This window comes from Ptychodera flava, chromosome 3 (genome assembly GCF_041260155.1).
Source record: "Ptychodera flava strain L36383 chromosome 3, AS_Pfla_20210202, whole genome shotgun sequence".
Classification (NCBI taxonomy): domain Eukaryota; kingdom Metazoa; phylum Hemichordata; class Enteropneusta; family Ptychoderidae; genus Ptychodera; species Ptychodera flava.
The window spans coordinates 40,664,927-40,684,361 of NC_091930.1; the positions used below are offsets into that span (position 1 = coordinate 40,664,927).

The window sequence follows — 19,435 nt, forward strand, 5'->3', positions numbered from 1 at the left end:
ATCACTTCATAAGATTTAGACAATTTTGGGACCAATCCTGACGGGTGAAGCATGCTGGCAGGGTACGCTTACCCATTCCGGACACCTGGTACCACCACTAACTACCAGTGGTTCAGGATGGTCCTACTAAACTTTGTGCATCACAAACGTCTCATTGGTCTGGAAATGCATTACTTTGCATGGAAATGTTAATTGGACCAATCTTATGTCATATTCTATTGATGTAACCTTCTCGGATAGATTATTGACAGCGTGTGTCCAATATTTAAGAGCTCAACATGAAAAAAACTCTGAGAAATTTAGCTAATAAAGGAGTGGAAACGTGTGTTAGAGGAGACTATTATAGTCTAAGGTGTCAGACGATGTCAAAGGTAACACAAGGTTAGCTGCACGATACATTTGGCATCAGACGCAAAAGATCAAAAGGTTAGGATACGTTTATTTTGGTTGATTAATAGCCGTATGCCGACAGTATACGGCAGAGTGAAGCTTTACACAACATTCAAGATATTCAAACAACGGATATTGTTGCTCTGTTATGAGTGCAACGCAAACCAAGACAAATATGTCCCATAATGACAATGTGAATGCTGTCGCCATATCTTCAATTTTAGGCGAATTTGTATCATGTAATATAGTTTATAAGTCAGCTTGGCATGTGTTTGACTAGGCTATGCATCAAAAACTGAGGTTGCGGGAATGAAATTCATTTTCGGTTTCATACGTTTGTTACGTATGTTAGAAACGTGGCTTTGTGTTTTAAACCAAATATAAATTAAATCCCCCTTTTTATTTAATCATCATATGAATTCCCTATAACTTTTAAAAATGAAGACTATACATAAGCAAACGGATTATAAAAATGTAAAAACTTTCTATTCCGAAGGAGTATAAAGTTGGAGACTGTGAGTCACAACACTGTCCAAGATGAAACTGCCACCATGGTTTGACTATTTAAGGGTGCCATTATTTATCTACCAGAGTGTGTCGGGTATTTTGTGGCAGGGGATACGCTGGTTTGTATCGCGCATACTAAGTGTTAGTGGAATACAGTAACGCTATAAGCCTAACAAAGACTGTTTCACTCTAACATTGTATAAGCAGGTCATTTGTAAATTAGATATCCTTTCGAAGGACATTAGCTGCTCTCTGAAAGTGAATGTAATGTAAGTATTGATTTCAACCATACTTGATCCGGTAATTAAATCTTTAAGTTCTGACTTTCTGTTTCTAATTAAAAAAAAACAACTTAAAGAAACACAGTAATGCCATTGCAATGTCGGCAATGGCAGTTTGAAACGTACGAAGTACTCATAGTTCTAAATGAGAGTTCAGTCACCCATTCAAAGTCATCTGTTGTGATCACCTGGCAAAATGTGTTGAACCCTGTATTTAGTGTGTTGGCGTCAACAAATATTCCGTGATTTGTAAGGTAAACACTGAATTAATTATATTCTACCCCCGATGATTATCTAGTTGTAAACCGAAAAACACCCAGTCACTAAATGACTTATTTGTGACACTGCTGTATAAGTTTATCTCCAACTTGTCCACTAATGATATGGTGTTGATCGATGAAGAGCGCGAACAGTAATAATGCCACTGCCGTAGCTCGGCTCAAGAAATCTACATTTTTAAAAATGTGACGAGTTAAACAAGACACAAAATCATTGATAGTAGGGTCAGTCCAAAGAAATATACATTTTTAAAGTGTGGGTAGTTTAACCAGAAACAAAATCACAGCCGGTTTTATCTCTCACCCGGACAGAACGACGCCTTGGAATACGTGACACACCAGTCATAAGGACACTATAGTGCAGATTAGAATACGTATGTTTGTGTTGACTCGATTTAAAAAGAAAAAGTAGTCCGTGTACTTTACCTCAGAACTACCGAATTTTTACATTTGGTATTACTAACAGTGTGTCCAACTCAGCGATAAAATTTATCAAATTGTTGATGGGCAAGGGCGAGAGGAAAGCCAAAAATTAACGGGCGAGGCTTGCCGAGCCCGTTAATTTGGCTTTCCTCGAGCCCGCGCCCATAAGTAAACGTTAGTGGTCAGAGTGGAGTCTGTTATTTCCATTATATTATCTACGAACCGAAGGAAACCGTCAAAAACTTGCGAAAATTTCCGGTGCGAACGACAACTGGGACCCAGAACTGAGCAATACTCGACAAAATGTCACGCACTGTAAAACATTGGCAAATCCGGAGATATTTTCAGAAAAAAGTATCTCAACTTGGCCGACAAGTGCTTCATTTTATTTTGTGATTGATTATGATTTACGTACAAGCTGTAAATTTACGATACTTTGAGTTGTTTATCATATTATTCATATTCACGGGCTTGTAAACAAACCATTACTGTGTATTTGTGGTCAGCCACGTGGTTCACCTCGACCAACCAAAATGCGACAGCCAAGGCATGGTAATATAATTCATTGTAACGAGTCACCTACAGTGCACAATGATCGACATATCTTGTCACTACACTACATGAGATAGCTCTAGCTCCCGCCCAGGTCTACTTATTTGTATATTGTCGAATGAGTAAATATCATCATGGTCGATGACAGTCACCGCTGACAATTTGCCATTTGTGACCGCGTTGTCAAAGAAGTACGGTTAAAGTGTACATGAGCAAAGTACTTAGACTTTACGTTACTAAGATCAATGCAGACACCTGTAGTGACAAACTTCAAAGAAAGTTTCATGTTATACGATTAAATATATTCACTTCGGAAATGGTGGGATTAATCGACATGCATACTTAAAGTGTACTTGTATGTTATTCTTGCGCCATTTTCGAATTTGATAAATTGAAAATTGCAAAAAGTAAAATCTAACCATAAAATGGTAACCCCGTGGTCAAAAATTAATAATATCGTTCAACAACGTGATAGAAGCTTGTAAGCCTCAAGACATTGTCTTCATGCCCGGTACGAAAAGTTTACACTGTTTTGTCTAAACTCGAATTTAAATCATTTTTTCTCACCTCCAATTTCCCCCTTCATCTGGACAACCCTCTTTCTATGTTAAGTTTCCATGCTAGGTGAAGGGTACCTTTTCAACTATAACACTTATAGCATTTTACGACAGCCGGTGTTATCTCCCATCCAGGCAGAACGACGCATTAGAAAACGTGACACACCAGCATGGTAAAATTCAGGTATCATGCTGCTCGAATATTATCGACAACATTTTTGCTTAAACTAAACGTCACTTCGACTCTTTCTAAATCAAGTATTAAAAATCACTAGACGTTGTGTAAAGTTTGGTACTAGCTAGAGAAACAAACAACACACATTTAAATAATCAAAATGGACGACATTCTATGGTAACTTTTCAGAGATAAATTTGATTTTTAATTTTCACAAATACAACACCTAATAAACTGTAGTCACTCCACAAGTAGTAGGCAAAACAAAACGGCAAAGCCAAAAGTTTTAGAGTCCTGATATCCGGCAAAAGGCGAATTCTACCTCAAGTAGAATTTTCGAGTCCAGTGCCAGAGCTGGGTCAATGAAAGGACACACGTACATGTGAGGCGTATGGGCCATAAAGTAATATGCTTTTCGGAAAGGAACGGCTTAACTTTCCTCTCAAACGTCCGTCAATGAAACTTTGAATCACTCACTTGCTAAATAAAGAATAACAATCAGGGTCACCATGCAAAATTTGGGACAAGAGAAACGAATTATTTGTTATATATCAATACTTGTCATTCAAAATGGCGGCCATCACTATGTTACCTCTGTGAGCAAAAAAAGTTGAATTTTGAAGACTAAGACGGTGCTAATGTTTCACACTCAAAGCATTTCAAAATGAACCCATACAAGTTATTGATCAGAAAAGAATTTTGACAGTTTGAGAATCAGAATATCTGTCCTCGAGGCACATTCTTTGTGATGCCGTTTGTGTGACGCTTTTCACTTGGCAATATCCGACTTTAGTGTCTGTTGAACCCAATTCATTGGAACTCTAACGTTCACTGAGAGTCGACGTACTGTACCAGGAAATTCAGGTAGAAGCGAGTCATGGGATTTTTGATAGGTGATTTTTTTAACCTCCGCTTCACTAGTGTTTACGTTGGTCATGCCTGTCGAGTCTCCAAGTGCTCTCTATCGCCATTAGTGCTATCAAAATCACTAGAAAGCATCCTCAATAAACAATCGCATAAAACAAAGTAAATTTCTCTCGTTATAAAGTCTCTGTACTCACACGGATTAGGGTCCTCCTTTGGTCAGAACAGGAAACAAATCTTTACTCAAGGGATCTGCGACCGAGTAGACGACCTGCTTTCAATCTGTAGAATGAACGCTTTGGCAGACATGCGCAACTGCATGCCCGCTTACAATTGAATACTCTGTTTCCCTCGGTTCGGTAACCGTTTGATGACACGCCTAGATTGTAGCGTTTGACATTAAACGGCACAGATCTTTCAATTTCTCAATCAATTTCTCAGAACCAGAGCACGCTGGGGTTGTGCAATGTACAACATGCCGCTAACGTACGATATTTATCCGCGACCTCCTATGCGTCTCGAGAATAAATAAACATCTGGAAACGGTCTACCATTCCTTTACAAAATTAATAAAAAAGCACTTCACTTGTCGACGTGCACAATTGGCAGTGGTACCATAACAACAAATTACCTAAAATTAAAGTTACCGATACTTCAAATTCAAAATGCCGCCATTCCTGTGTTAACTCTAGGATGAAAGCTAAATGCACCTAGGGGACAGATATCCGCACTCTCAAACGTATACGGCTCTTTTCTGATCTACCTACTTGTGGGGGTTCATTCCAAAGCTCTTGGACAAAGAAAATGTTTAACCATCGAATATTTTTGAAAATCCAATTTTTTTTTTACTAACGAGTTAACACAGGAATGGCGGCCATTGTTAATTTCTCACAAGACGTTTGGTAATTTGTTTCCCGAGTTCCTAACTTTGCACGTTGGCCCCCGATTGTCATGGTCGAACGTTTCATTTAGGAACATTTTGAGGAAACGACAGTTAAGTCTTTCACTTTCGAAGCGCATACTACCTAAGGAACAAAGCAGTGTAAAAAATGCCTTTCAAAATTTAATAGTGATGATTACGCAGACCTTCAATGTGTTCTCTTTCTGACTCAAACAAAACAACAGAATACGGGAGCCTGGCGATGCTACGGGGAAATATCAACATATGCACAAACGAGTTGCAGTTGATACAGGAGTGGGCCTACGCCATGTATAATAACGTCAATAGCACGCCCCAAAGTGAACAGTACGCTTTACCTGGTTGATAACCAAGGTCGTGAAGAATGTCGTTCGGACTAAACATTAACGAGAAAACTGTAATAGATGTCAACGTTCTTTTTAGAGGGTGTTCATAATATGAGTGTAAATTATGCGATACTCCAAGTCATAGGGTGTAGCTTTTTTGATTGTTAAATGCTGGACAATAATTGGTAGCGCCACTGCTTGCATTCGATCTGTTTTCATTGCATAATGACAGCCACGCCTACTATGAACATATGACCTATTTCAGGGTTTGAGACAACATGACACAATACATTTACAACCCTTAAGATCGACGTTTTAGATAGCGTCGCAAGGTTTGGCCCTGTCCACAGTCATTGAAATGGAATATCCTTTTAAATTGTGCAAATATTAAAGGAACTGTTCACAACATTCACGGAATATGCATGAGCTTAGATTATTTTCGATTCAGGGTACCGGCTTCTGATTGCTAAATTCCAAATACCTGACAGAAAACTGTGATAGATGTCAACGTTCTTTTTAGAGGGTGTTCATAATATGAGTGTAAATTATGCGATACTCCAAGTCATAGGGTGTAGCTTTTTTGATTTATGTCAAATGCTCGACAATGATTGGTAGCGCCACTGCTTGCATTCGATCTGTTTTCATTGCATAATGACAGCCACGCCTACTATGAACATATGACCTATTTCAGGGTTTGAGACAACATGGCACATATACATTTAAAACCCTTAAGATTGACGTTTTAGATAGCGTCGCAAGGTTTGGCCCTGTCCACAGTCATTGAAATTGAATATCCTTTTAAATTGTGCAAATATTAAAGGAACCGTTCACAACATTCGACGGAATATGCATGAGCTTATATTATTTTCGATTCAGGGTACCGGCTTCTGATTGCTAAATTCCAAATACCTGACTGGCGCTCCGGCGGGGCTACCACCTTATCTTCAAGAGATCAATAATGTCTGGGAGTGGGTGTAACCAGTGACGTATTTCATCAAAATATCCAACACTACGGTTAGTATATTATTAGCAAAGCGCTTTAAACACGTTGTCGGTTTTTTTTGCTCACGTGTTTACCCACGCGAGCATATGTCGCAGCAATGTCTGTTGTCTGTCTTTCTGTGTGTTTGTGTGTCTCTGTGTCTGTCTGTTGGTCCAATATGTCAAAAACGGCTCATCAGATCAGAATTAAATCTTGTACATAGATTCAGTTAGCAAATGGCAAGAACTGATTAGTTTTGGTGGGTGTGGCTTGCATACTTTTTGCTAATTTGCATAATTAATGATTTTAGAAAAAAAACCCAGATATACATTAAAAACGACTAGACACAATATGATGAGATTTGCTACAAATGTTGATCATACCAAGATATTTCAGCAGGGGGAACCATTAAGGGGTGACATGAAATATAGTTGCTAATTTGCATATTTTATTAGCTTTCCGAATTAGAGATATATTTCTGATTTGACTCGATCAAAATCGACCAAATTTGGTATGTAAATTAAAGATACTATGATTTAACATTATTGAAAGTCATTGAACAGTTTAACTTCAGCCAATTCCGAATTTGCATATTTAATAAACTTTCCCAATTAGGGATATATATCTGAATTAACTTGATTGTTGTTGTTGTAACTTGCTATATACATCAAAGATACTGTGATATAACATTATTGAAAATCAAAAGACATTTTTACTTCAGCCAATTCCTAATTTGCATATTAAGTGAATTTTCATAATTAGGGATATTTATCTGAATTGACTTGATAAAAATTGATGAAACTTGCTATGTACATTAATGACACTATCATACAATATTATTGAAAGTCATCAAGCATTTTCTCTTCATCCAATTCCTAACTTGCATATTTAATGAACTTTCCTAATTAGAGATATATATCTGAATCAACTTGACCACAGTTGACAAAACTTGCTACATATATTGCACAGACCATGATACAACATTATTAAAATATATGAAAATCATTAAGCATTTTTACTTAAGCCAATTTCTAATTTACATATTTAATGAACTTATTATGGGTATATACTGAGATTTACTTGATCAAAGTTGGCAAAATATGATAAAACAATATCAAAAGTCATTTCACATATTCATGTCAGCTAATTTATAATTTGCATGTCTAATGAACTTTCACAGCTCGGCATGTATGACTTGAAGGACTTGGCCAACGGTAATTACACTTGCTATATAAAGTGGTAATACAATACAGCAGTAAAAGAACTTTAATATTTTTATTTCAGCTAATTACATATTTGTATACTTCATGAGCTAATCGGCGGTGATTATTGTTCATTATGTTGATCATCATAGTTTCAATGAAGTTGCAAACAAGTGGCACAGTTACAATGTACACATAACTGCAATATATAATGAATCACGTGAGCATTTTCAGTTCGTATCTGGTCTCTGTTTTCAGTTCAAACTTGACGACGCGCCTCCGGAGGATAAGAGGATATATGAAAAAACATGTGACCACAAGTAACCCTGGCTCCTTGTTTGTTTCTTAAAGCGTATTTATTCATCTATTACGTATTATGATTATTTTTATACAAAATAAAGAATAAATAAGGTGTTGTATTTGTGATCTGTTTGTCAATAAAGAACGGTGTATGTTTGCTTACTTGTGATTATTTGTGTTTTGTCTATCTGTCTGAGTGTCTGTCTGTATGTTTGTTTCTTTGTTTGTTTGAAGAGTAAAGTGAATAAATCCCTGGCAAATAAAATATCGGATGTATGCGGAGAACATTACCGGTTCAAACTGTATCCATTTTGTAATTTACTCTAGTAATGTGGAAAGATTAAAAATGGGCGAACTTTCACATCGTACTTCAATATCTCCTTCAGCAAAAGTTAACCCTTTTAGCGCAGTAATATTTCCCACAAAAATTTTAGGGTAACATTTTACCAGTTTTTATGAATTTGTCTGTTATTGTTATGATAATTTTGAACCGAACAGACGTCATATTTCATTGGCTACAGACTTTTATCAAAATGTTGGCAAAAATCTGAAAAAAACTGACTGGGGTTACATTTTATAAAGGTGACAAAAATTGACTTTGGCTCTCAAAGGGTGATGTACAAAAATTGATCAAAATTCAAATTGGACCATTCAAATGCAACAGTGCGCAATACGTATACTTTGTGGCCGAACAGCGCGGTAAACCGCCAGTTGACTCCTTTTGGCACAAAACATATTGGAAATTTGCAGCGTTTACGTGGACAGATTCGTATAGGGAACAGAAAACAGAGCAAAACTCCGAGTCGTCGAATATGCTTTCACGATACATACCTCACTTCGTCACAGGTGTTGATTGCCTCTTCAGCCCAGCTGGCTATGTGTTGAGAAGCTCGCTGAGACCCACTTTACACACTGCAGCGTAGTACTTTGTGCTACGTCGGTGACCCTTGAAACGGCTTCCAGGTGCAACGCGCACACTGATTCAAGATTCTATCGGACGGTGTAAATTGTTTCATCCAAAACGAAAATATTTCTGAGTTTTTAAATTCCTTTTCAAATTATTTTCTGTCAATTTTGTGGATTCAAAGCTTGATTGCTTGTAAATCTTACTCCAATTAAGCAAAACCGTTGAAGTTAGTCCTTGAACAGAAAATACAACTATCGATTTTGTATTCTATACGGAAATAATCGTAAGTAAAAAATGTCAAACGGGCATAAACAAACAAACAAAAGCAAACAAACAAAGCAAACAAATTAACAAGGAGCATGAATTCCTTCTTATGTAACACCACTTCTTAGAATATGGCTTTTTCCCGAATATTTTGCTATTTTCGAATTTAGTGTGTTTTTGCTTAATATATCCAAGACGTCGTAACAGTTGATGAATGTAAAGTTGTCGGAGGACCGTTGTGCAAACAATGCGTTGTAAAACATCGCAGCACTTCGTCAAGTGAAAACCGAAAAGTCAGTTTTCTATTTATCTTTGTACCTTTTGTGGTCGTCAAAATTTAAAGAAACTAGATTTAACTCAGCCTCAATAGATGCACAGCTAATTATTAAAAATGTCAAGAGGTTGCGATACTCATTTTGTTTATATCTAAGCCACTATGAAAATTCTTTTGTGGTTTTAAGCTAGAGAATAGCTTTTACTTCTTTAAGATATCTACATTTTAAAAAGTGGAAATTTTCCACATTATTGTCACCCTAGAAGTGAGATTTCCTGTTTGAATCTCCCTTATCAAATACCAAATGCACTTTTCAAAATTTCTTCCTCCAAAATTTTCGATGAACTAAAAGTTATCTCTAAAATGGCCATGTGTCAACACCCCTGAAAAATGAAAATGCGGCTAATGATGATCTACTTGGTTCTGCGGTCCTCCTTTCATAAACTTGCACGAGATAAGTTCGAAGTATCTACGCACAACAGCTTTCGCAACACAATGGAAATTCACAATAATAAAACGAGAATAAATTTGGATTGAAGAAAAATCTCTGAAAGCCGTCTAGACATGTCTTTTTGTCACCATAGTTACGGTACTTCTGTTTTCAACTATTACACTATGATGTGTTTGACGATACCTATCAGTTATGTGAGACCGTTGTAACCATTGTGTATATTGCGCAATATACAGAATAATTTGCTTACAGACATCCTCGAATACGCTGACAGTGACATTGTATGTGAAAGGTGACGGCGAGAACAACAATAGTTTTTTAAGGTAGAGGAGTTTATAGCTTATCATTTAGAGCTTATGATAAATCTATTACTTTTAATGTAATGAAGCTTGTTTATATTTACTTAGAAATTGTAACAGATATAAAATTCCTTAAATTTGTTGATCGACATACATTGTTGTGCAGGCAACGCAAAAGTGTGACGTTTACATTTTCAACTACTAGATTGAGATCATAATTATTTAAGGAAACGACGAACCATAACATATGGATGTTATAAGAGCACATGTTCGATTACTGAGCACGATTTCATCAATACTCTAGAAATTTGTTTTCTGATTTTAAAGTCTAATCAATTTCTAATTTCAAAATGACTTTACTTAGAAAATGCAATATACGAATCGGTTGTAAAATACTCGTTGCGATGTTGCGATGCAGTGCCAAGTGGCACAGAAAGAAAGTGCATTAAAATTCAGCAGGAAGGTCACGATTCTACCCATCATATATCTTGTACAATCAAACTGTCAAAGGACACCTGTCATTTGTTCACTAGTGTGTCGTGTCGTCAACAAACATTCATTCAATCGTGAAACCTGCCAATACCGCTCAATACCCCATCTAGTGTGTTATTATAATTGTGTTTTAAAGTGGTGAATTCAGATCGTAGCGAGGGTATTCGCGAAGGAAAACTTACTCCCGACTGTCAAAATATGGTTAACCACACCGTAAGTTGCCATTGCTACATCATTATTACAGCTGTTAAACTGATTGTGTTACCTCTTCGATACCACCAGTGGCAGTTGAGATTGTACTTTGAAACTTGTTGAATGAAAGTAAACAAATAAAAATGACACAGAACAAGTTTCATTATAACAAACACAGTGTACAGCGATATTGATAGGCCATTCGTTACACAAAGCAAGAATCTTTTCACTGGGTTAAAATGGAACATAAATATAAATAATTGTCAAAAAAATTAAGTAGGTATTTTTATAAATGATATTTTTTTATTAGATATGTTAGTTTTGTCCAGAAGGAGATGAACAGCGTATAAGGAATTTCAATGTGACAAATATACTTGATGAGTGTAAGATATACATCGTCTGAATTTTAACGCGGAAAACGTGATATGAGGGGAACAAATAGCCCATTCCGGCGTAATTGCTAAGGAGGAAATAAGATTTTCTGTGTTCACAAAATAAGCAAGTGCTATATTCAGTAGTAGTGCTCCATAATCTTCAAATGAGCCCACCATGTGATAGTACAAAATGATTTGGACATGCAAAGTGCTTAGAACGAAATGTAGCGAGATTGTTGTGTTTTACGGGGTAAAATATCACTCACAAATTAAACTTTATAGCAACAGCCTGTAAAAGGTCGTAGCAGGACACATAGCCTAATTTTGATGTAAACTCAGAAAAGTAAAAGACTAATGACGACTTTCAGAAAGTTCTATGGTAGATAAGGCAACATTACATAAGCAAACGGATGAAAACAATGTAAAACTTTCTATTCCGAAGGAGTATAAAGTTGGAGACTGTGAGTCACAACACAGTCCAAGATGAAACTGCCATGATGGTTTGATTTTTTAAGGGTGTCATTATTTATCTACCAGAGCCTGTCGGGTATTTTGAAGCAGGGGATACGCTGGTTTGTATCGCGCATACTATAAGTGTTTGTGGAATTACAGTAACGCTATAAGCCTATCAAATACTATCACACTCTAACATTGTATAAGCAGGTCATTTGTAAATTGCATATCCTTTCGAAGGACAATAGCGGCTCTCTGATAGTGAATGTAATGTAAGTATTGATTTCAACCATACTTGATCCGCTATTCAAAACTTTAAGTTCTGACTTTCTGTTTCTACTTTAAAAAACAAAAAACACTTTAAAGAAACTCAGAGTACGAAACAGAGGTCAAATACCATTGCAATGTCAGGCAATGGCAGTTTGAAACGTACGAAGTACTCAGAGTAAGCTGTTCTAAATGAGAGTTCAGTCACCCATTTAAGGTCATCTATTGCGATCACATGGCAAAATGTGTTGAACTATGTAATTAGTTTGTTCGCGCCAAAAAACATTCCGTGATTTTTAAGGTAAACACTGGATTAATAATATTCTACCTCCGATAATTTATCTAGTTGTAAACCGAAAAACACCCCGTCACTAAATGACTTATTTGTGACACTGCTGTGTAAGTTTATCTCCAACTAGTCTACCAATGGTATGGTGTTGCTCAATGATGAGCGCGCACAGTAATAACGCCTCTGCGGTAGCTCGGCTCAAGGAAATACACATTTTCAAAAGTGTGACCAGTTAAACAAGAAACAAAATCATTGATTAACAGGCAAGCAATGCATCTAGTAAGGCCAGTCCAAAGAAATGTACATTTTTAAAGTGTGAATAGTTAAATCAGAAACAAAATCACAGCCGGTTTTATCTCCCGTCCAGGCAGAACGACGCCTTGGAATACGTGACACACAAGCATGGTAAAATTCAGGCAACATGCTCCTCGAATATTATCGACAACGTTTTTGCTAAAACTTGACGTCGCTAAGGCTCTTTCTAAATCAAGTAATACAATCATTAGACGCTGTGTAAAGTTTGGTAATAGCTAGGGAAACAAATTACACACATTGAAATAATCAAAATGGACGTTGTTCTGTGGTAACTTTTCAGAGAAAAATTAGATTTTTAATTTTCACAAATCCTAGACCATATAAACTGAAGTCACTCCACTAGTACTAGGCAAAACAAAAAGCACGGCAAAAGTTTTAGTGTCTGGATATCTGAAACAAAAGGCGAATTCTACATCAAAGTAGAATTTTGGAGCCGGCAGCCGAGTCAATGAAAGGACACACATACATGTAAGGCACATAGGCCATAAAGTAGTTTGCTTCTCGGAAAGGAACGACTTAAGCTTTCGCTCAAACTTCCCTCAATGAAAATTTGAATCACTCACTTACCAAATCAAGAATGAAAATCAGGGGTTAACGTGCAAAATTTGGAACAAGAGAAACAAATTATTTGTTATATGTCAATACTTGTCATTCAAAATGGCGGCCATCACTGGGTTACCTCCATGAGCAAAAGAGTTTGAAGACTAGGACGGTGCAAATGTTTCTTACCCCAAGTGTTTAAAAATGAACCCATACAAGTTGTGGATCAGAAAAGAATTTTAAAAGTTTGAGAATCAGAATATCTATCCTCGAGGCACATTCTTTGTGATGCCGTTTCTGTGACGCTTTTCACTTGGCAATCTTACTTTAGTGTCTGTTGAACCCAATTCATGGGAACCCTAACGTTCACTTTAAATCGGCGTATTATAGCAGGAAATTCAGGTAGAAGCGAGTCATGGATTTTTTGATAAGTGATTTTTTTAACTTCCGCTTCACTAGTGTTTACGTAGGTCATGCCTCTCGAGTCTCCCAGTGCTCTCTATCGCCATTAGTGCTATCAAAATCACTAGAATGCATCTTCAATAAACGATCGCATAAAACAAAGTAAATTTCCCTATAAAGTCTCTGTACTCACACAGATTAGGGTCCTCCTTAGGTCAAAACAGGAACCAGAGTTTGACTCAAGCGATGTGCGACCGAGTAGACGATCTGTTTTCAAACTATAGAATGAACGCTTCAGCAGACATGCGCATCTGCATGCCCGCTTACTATTGGATACCTTGTTTCCATCAGGTCCGGTAACCATTTGATGGCACGCCCAGATTGTAGCGTTTGACATTTAACGGCACAGATCTTTCAATTTCTCAATCAATTTCTCAGAACCAGAGCACGCTGGGGTTGTGCAATGTACAACATGCCACTAACGTACGATATTCATCCGGGACCTCCTCTGCGTCTCGAGAATAAATAAACATCTGCAAAACGGTCTACCATTCCTTTTCAAAAATTAATAAAAGAGCACTTCATTTGTCGACATGCACAATTTGCAGTGGTACCATAACAACGAAATTACCTTAAATTTTACGATATTTGAAATACAAAATGCCACCATTCCTTTGTTAACTCTAGGATGAAAGCTAAACGCGCCTAGGGGACAGATAATCGCACTCTCAAATGCCTACAATTCTTTTCTGATCTGACCCCTTGCGGGGGTTTATTGTAAAGCTATTGACGAAAGAAAAGTTTTACCATCTTTAATTTTGGAAAATCCAAAATTTATTTTCGCTATAAAGCTAACAGGGGGTTAAAGTCTTAAACTTTCCAGGCGCATACTACATTAACAATAAAGCAATGTAAAAATTGCCTTTCAAAATCTAAATTAAAATAGTGATTGATTATGCAGACGTTCAGCCTATCCCCCTCTTGACTCAATATAAAAAAAAACAGAATATGGGAGCCTGGTGGTAGGGGAAACGGCATGATTATTAAATACCTGGTATATGGTAGTGATTGTGTAGTGACCGTTCCCTCGCTATCTAGACTAGGTGAAGCTGGGAAGGTAACAGTGCAGCGATTTCAGGGGTAGCAGGCAGTTCCGTACCGTTGATCAGAGATAAAGCCGATTTACTGTTGCAATGGTAGAGAGCAATTTTCAGGATAAAATTACTGCTTTCAGAGCCACCAAGGTTGATAACTCCTTTCTGATTCATGAATTCATATTGATTCACATTCACATTGTACACTTTTGTTGTGACCGAAAGATAAATAATGATGAATTCGAGAAGACTTCCTCTGTTTACTTTGAAACAATTCAGCGCCTAATGATGTTACTTGGAAATATCAACATATGCACAAACGAGTTGCAGTGGATACAGAAATGGACCCAAGCCATCTACAATGACGTCTACAGCACGCCCCGAAGTCAACAGTACGTTTAGCACATGGTTGATAACCAAGGTCGTGAAGAATGTTGTCCAGATTAACGATTAACAAGAAAAGTGCAATACACGTGAACGTTCTTTTTAGAGGGTGTTTATAAAACGAGTGTAAATTACGAGATTCTCTGAGTCATAGGGTGTAGCTTTTGTGATCGTATGTCAAATGCTCGACAATGTTTGGTAGCGCCACTGCTTAAATTCGATGTGTATTCATTGCATGATGAAAGCCACGCCTTCTATGAACATATGACCTATTCCAGGTTTCGAGAGAACACGACACATAGGAAAGTTATTACATTCGACTTTTCAGACAGTGTCGCCAGGTTTGGCCCTGTATACAGTCATTGGAATGGGAGATCATTTTACATTTTGCAAATAAAAAGGGAACTGTCCACTACATTCGACCGAATATGTTTGAACTCTGTTCGATTCCGGGTACCGGGTAAGGATAAGGATAAGAGGAAATATGAAGCAACATGTAACCATAAGGAACTCTGGCTCCTTGTTTGTTTATTAAAGCGTATTTATTTATCTATTGCGTAACATGATTATTTTTATGTAAAATGAAGAATCAATAAAGCTTTGTATTTGTGTTCTGTTTGTCAATAAAGAACGGTGTTTGTTTGCTTACTTGTGGTTATTTGTATTTAATAACTCACAAAGGTGTAATTGCAGCTGAGCTTGCCAATTGCCCAACCATACTCTTTTCAAGTCACGCAAAAAAACCCCACAAAATAAACGCCCGACAAATAAAATACCGTAGGTATGCGGAGAACATTACGGGGTCAAACTGTATCCATTTTGTAATTTACTCTAGTATGTTGAAAGATCAAAAATGGGCAAACTTTCACATCGTACTTCAAGATCTCCTTCAGCGAAAGTTAAAGTACCACACTTTTGCGGGTTACCACGTGATCAAAATTCAAATCGGACCATTCAAATGCAACAGTGCGCAATACGTATGCTTCATGGCCAAACAGAGCGGCAAACCGCAAGTTGACTCCTTTTACAACAAAACATGTGGGAAATTTAGAGCGTTCATAAATAACCGTGGAAAGATTCTTATAGGGGACAGAAAACAGAGCAAAACACCGAGTCGTCGAAGAAGATACTTTCAAGATACATACCCCACTTCGTCTCAGGTCACGGTGTTGATTTTCCTCTGCAGCCTAGCTGGCTATGTGTTGAGAAACTCGCTGAGACTCACTACTCAGTACACACTGCAGCGTACTTTGTGTTAACGTCGGTGACCCCTAAAACGACTGCCGGGTGCAATGCGTACACTGATTCTATCGGTCGGTGTTAAGTGGTTCATCCCAAACGAAAATATTTGTGTTTTTATATTTATTTTCAAGTTATTTTCTGTTAATTTTGTGGTTTTATAACTTGATTGCTTGCAAATCTTACTCCGATTAAGCAAAAACAGTTGAAGTTAGTCCTCGGCGTACGAGGACGCAGTTACAAGAAGTATAGCATTGCATTTGCGGCGACCGTGTTACCTAGTATTTGGAAAATTATGCTTGGACCATGTAAAGAAAATTCTTTGTTTACCGTCCTTTGATGTTTTGAAAAACCTACCAGCCAGGCAGGCAAGCAAAAAAAACATACACAGAGAAAAACAAAAGTGTATTAACATAAGCTCAATTTTTTATTTGTTTTTCGTTTAGAAAATAATATTTTTATTTGTAACAGTGTTAACATAGTGTGTTTTTTTTAATTTTCTCTGAAAACAAAGGATTTTATTTAAAGCACCTTATCGTCCAGCAGTGACGCATGCGTTTCGGTGCTACCTTCGGAAGCACTATACCAGCGCTCTTACGCTGAGATGAATCCTGACACAATGGACTTCTTTCCTATCTATGTTTTCCCTTTATTAATTCCTTAAACGGTTGCAAGGAAGTCACTTGGGCATTGTGGAACAAGCGTACCAAGCACACAGCAGTTTATCCTACAGATACCGCCTAGTTGTATGTGTACCAACGACATTTTCATCGGATCAGGGGGCGCACTTACATTAGGCCTGAATACTAAAAGCTTCCAAGACAAGTAGTTGACCTTTTAGGCTAACAATTCTCTAGTGGTTAATAAGCTAAAGTATATATTTTCGGAATGCATAGATATAGGGGAACATTTTAGTTACGATAGTGTCACCATTGTTTACATAATTATCAAGTGACAGGTAATTTGCATAACCTTTCTAAAATCGGTTTCCGTATGTTTTGTTTCAATGCTTTGAGATATGTGGCTTAAATTTGTTTGAGTGCAAGCTGTCCTAAGGATCGTCCAAAGTTGGTGTCAGGATTGTTTTAAACCTTCTAAAACAATTTTATGCCAGAAAAACTTCCAGAGCGGTGAATTTAACACTAGTTGATTTCTTTAAAAATTGTTCTCCCAAAAAACCAAGCAAGATATAAAAATCTGAGACACACTGTGAAAGAGCGTTGTGACAGCTAGCATTCCAGCAGGTTTAAGTCAGATATTTTGAAGTATTGAGACAAAACATAGCGAAAACGATTTCTGAAAGCTTATGCAAATTATGCAAATTTCTCTGTAATTTATTTAATTTTCAACCTTTGTTCTTGCGTAGGAAACTATTTGATTGTATGTTTGTGCGGAACTGCCTTTTATCTTCGTATGAATCCACAGATAACAAGCTTTTATGACCTATGCGTAACTAGATACTCTGCTAGACATAGACCTCTATTACACATCCTTACCGTAGAGTTGATGTTACAAAATATGGCCTGATTCGACGTACTTCACGACTTTTAAATGATTTGATTGATAAGGTTTGCGATATCGATGTTTTTGTAGAATCTCATTCAACTTTTAAAAGATATTTCAATTTGTTTTTGTCGTTGTTTGATGTTTAGGGTACTTTTTTGTTTGTTTGAATTTTAGTGTATTTTATCCTTTTCTTTATTTTCTTGTCTGTCAGTGGCTGCCTGATGGCGCTGTTGATGAGCAAATAAATAAATAAATAATTAACACTGCATAAAAACACGATAATACTTACTGTATTAGCGTGGATTATTGTCTGTATTTTAGCTGAAGAGTGCATATACAGATAAATAGAGTCAAGAATCCATAGCTTGTATTCAGAAAGCCTGTATTCACGTGGATTCATGTGAATTCACATGTATTATTCTATAATACAGGCAATTCATTACCGTGAATTTATTTGTATTATTGCGTTTTCATGCAGTTTAAATAAATAAATAAATACACACATACATACATACATACATACATACATACATACATACATACATACATACATACATACATACATACATACATACATACATACATACATACATACATACATACATACATACATACATACATACATACATACATACATACACACACACACACACATACATACATACATACACACACACACACAGACAGACAGACAGACAGACAGACAGACAGACAGACAGACAGACAGACAGACATACATACATACATACATACATACATACATACATACATACATACATACATACATACATACATACATACATACATACATACATAAATAAATAAATAAATAAATAAATAAATATTTTTAAATGCTATCGCTGCACTACAATTGTACGTCACAAGCGGAGAATGCATTCTTCTCAGCAGGATATATACGTATTATTAGATATGAATGTTATTAATAAAAGCAGATCTTTCTTCGATTATGATTGAGATTCCCTTTTGCAACACTTGAAAAATCACTGAACGGATTCACGTGGTTAAGTTTTCTGCTGCACAGGTAAAATCGCTGAACTGCATGGTTACACTTGACACAGCCGTGTGTCTGATACACCATAAACGGCTGCGTTCAGTGTAATCCATGCGCATTCAGCGATTTGTTTTCATATAGATGTAGGCCTACTGCAAGAGTGGGAAGGAAACTTCACCCTATTGAACCTGTTTATGATTTTGCAAATTTTGCAAAACGCACAGGAGGCTCGACGCTCACCAAATATAAATCTGATATTATTATATAATTTGCGAAGATTTAAAAATACCTTTTCTACCTGTGCAACTGTGCAATAGATTTGCATTTGATTTGTTTTTTAAATATTAATTCATTATGCTTTTTCTACCTAAGGAGTCCCACCACGTTGAACTTGACCATTCCGATCCTCAACTTAAGCTCATATAATTCCACCCAATACATCCAGCTTTTGCCCTGAAGAAGGCAACTTCTGTGTTGCCGAATAGCCGGTATATTTTAAATAACGATCATAAGAAGACGAAAAGTACTCGTTGAACCGCCTCCTTTATACACTTATATTTGTATCTATGCCATGATCATGGTGTGTCCCCACTCTACGTTTGGCTTCCATGGCTTGTCGTTAAACTGACTCTTTTCAGAACACTCTCCTTAATTCATTATATTTGGACGTGGATCACGCTCTCATCAGATACGTTCATGTACATGGTAAATAAGCTGAATACGCAGTACTGTCCCGACATTTGCATAATTCATCTCTGCCACTCAACTTTTCAGAATCATTTATTCATTCAAAATACGTTTCTCAAAAAAAATCAACAAGTGTCATTGTATTGATCTAGCTTTCTACGATTTTACTAGATACCATGACTCTGTATCAATTCCAAATAACCGTCACAGACAAGTTCAAAGGCAGATGCCATGCTGA

At 36.8% G+C, this 19,435-nt stretch overlaps 1 protein-coding gene across 1 annotated transcript in view; it reads right to left on the reverse strand.

Moving 5' to 3' along the window:
• The window catches only part of LOC139130025 (E3 ubiquitin-protein ligase TRIM71-like), a 45,013-nt gene extending 36,354 nt beyond the window's left edge, over nucleotides 1–8,659 (reverse strand). The window contains exon 1 of the mRNA XM_070695741.1: nucleotides 8,588–8,659. The gene's annotated coding sequence lies outside the window, so the exon portion shown is untranslated. The remainder of the gene's footprint in view (nucleotides 1–8,587) is intronic.
• Nucleotides 8,660–19,435: the final 10,776 nt, after the last annotated feature.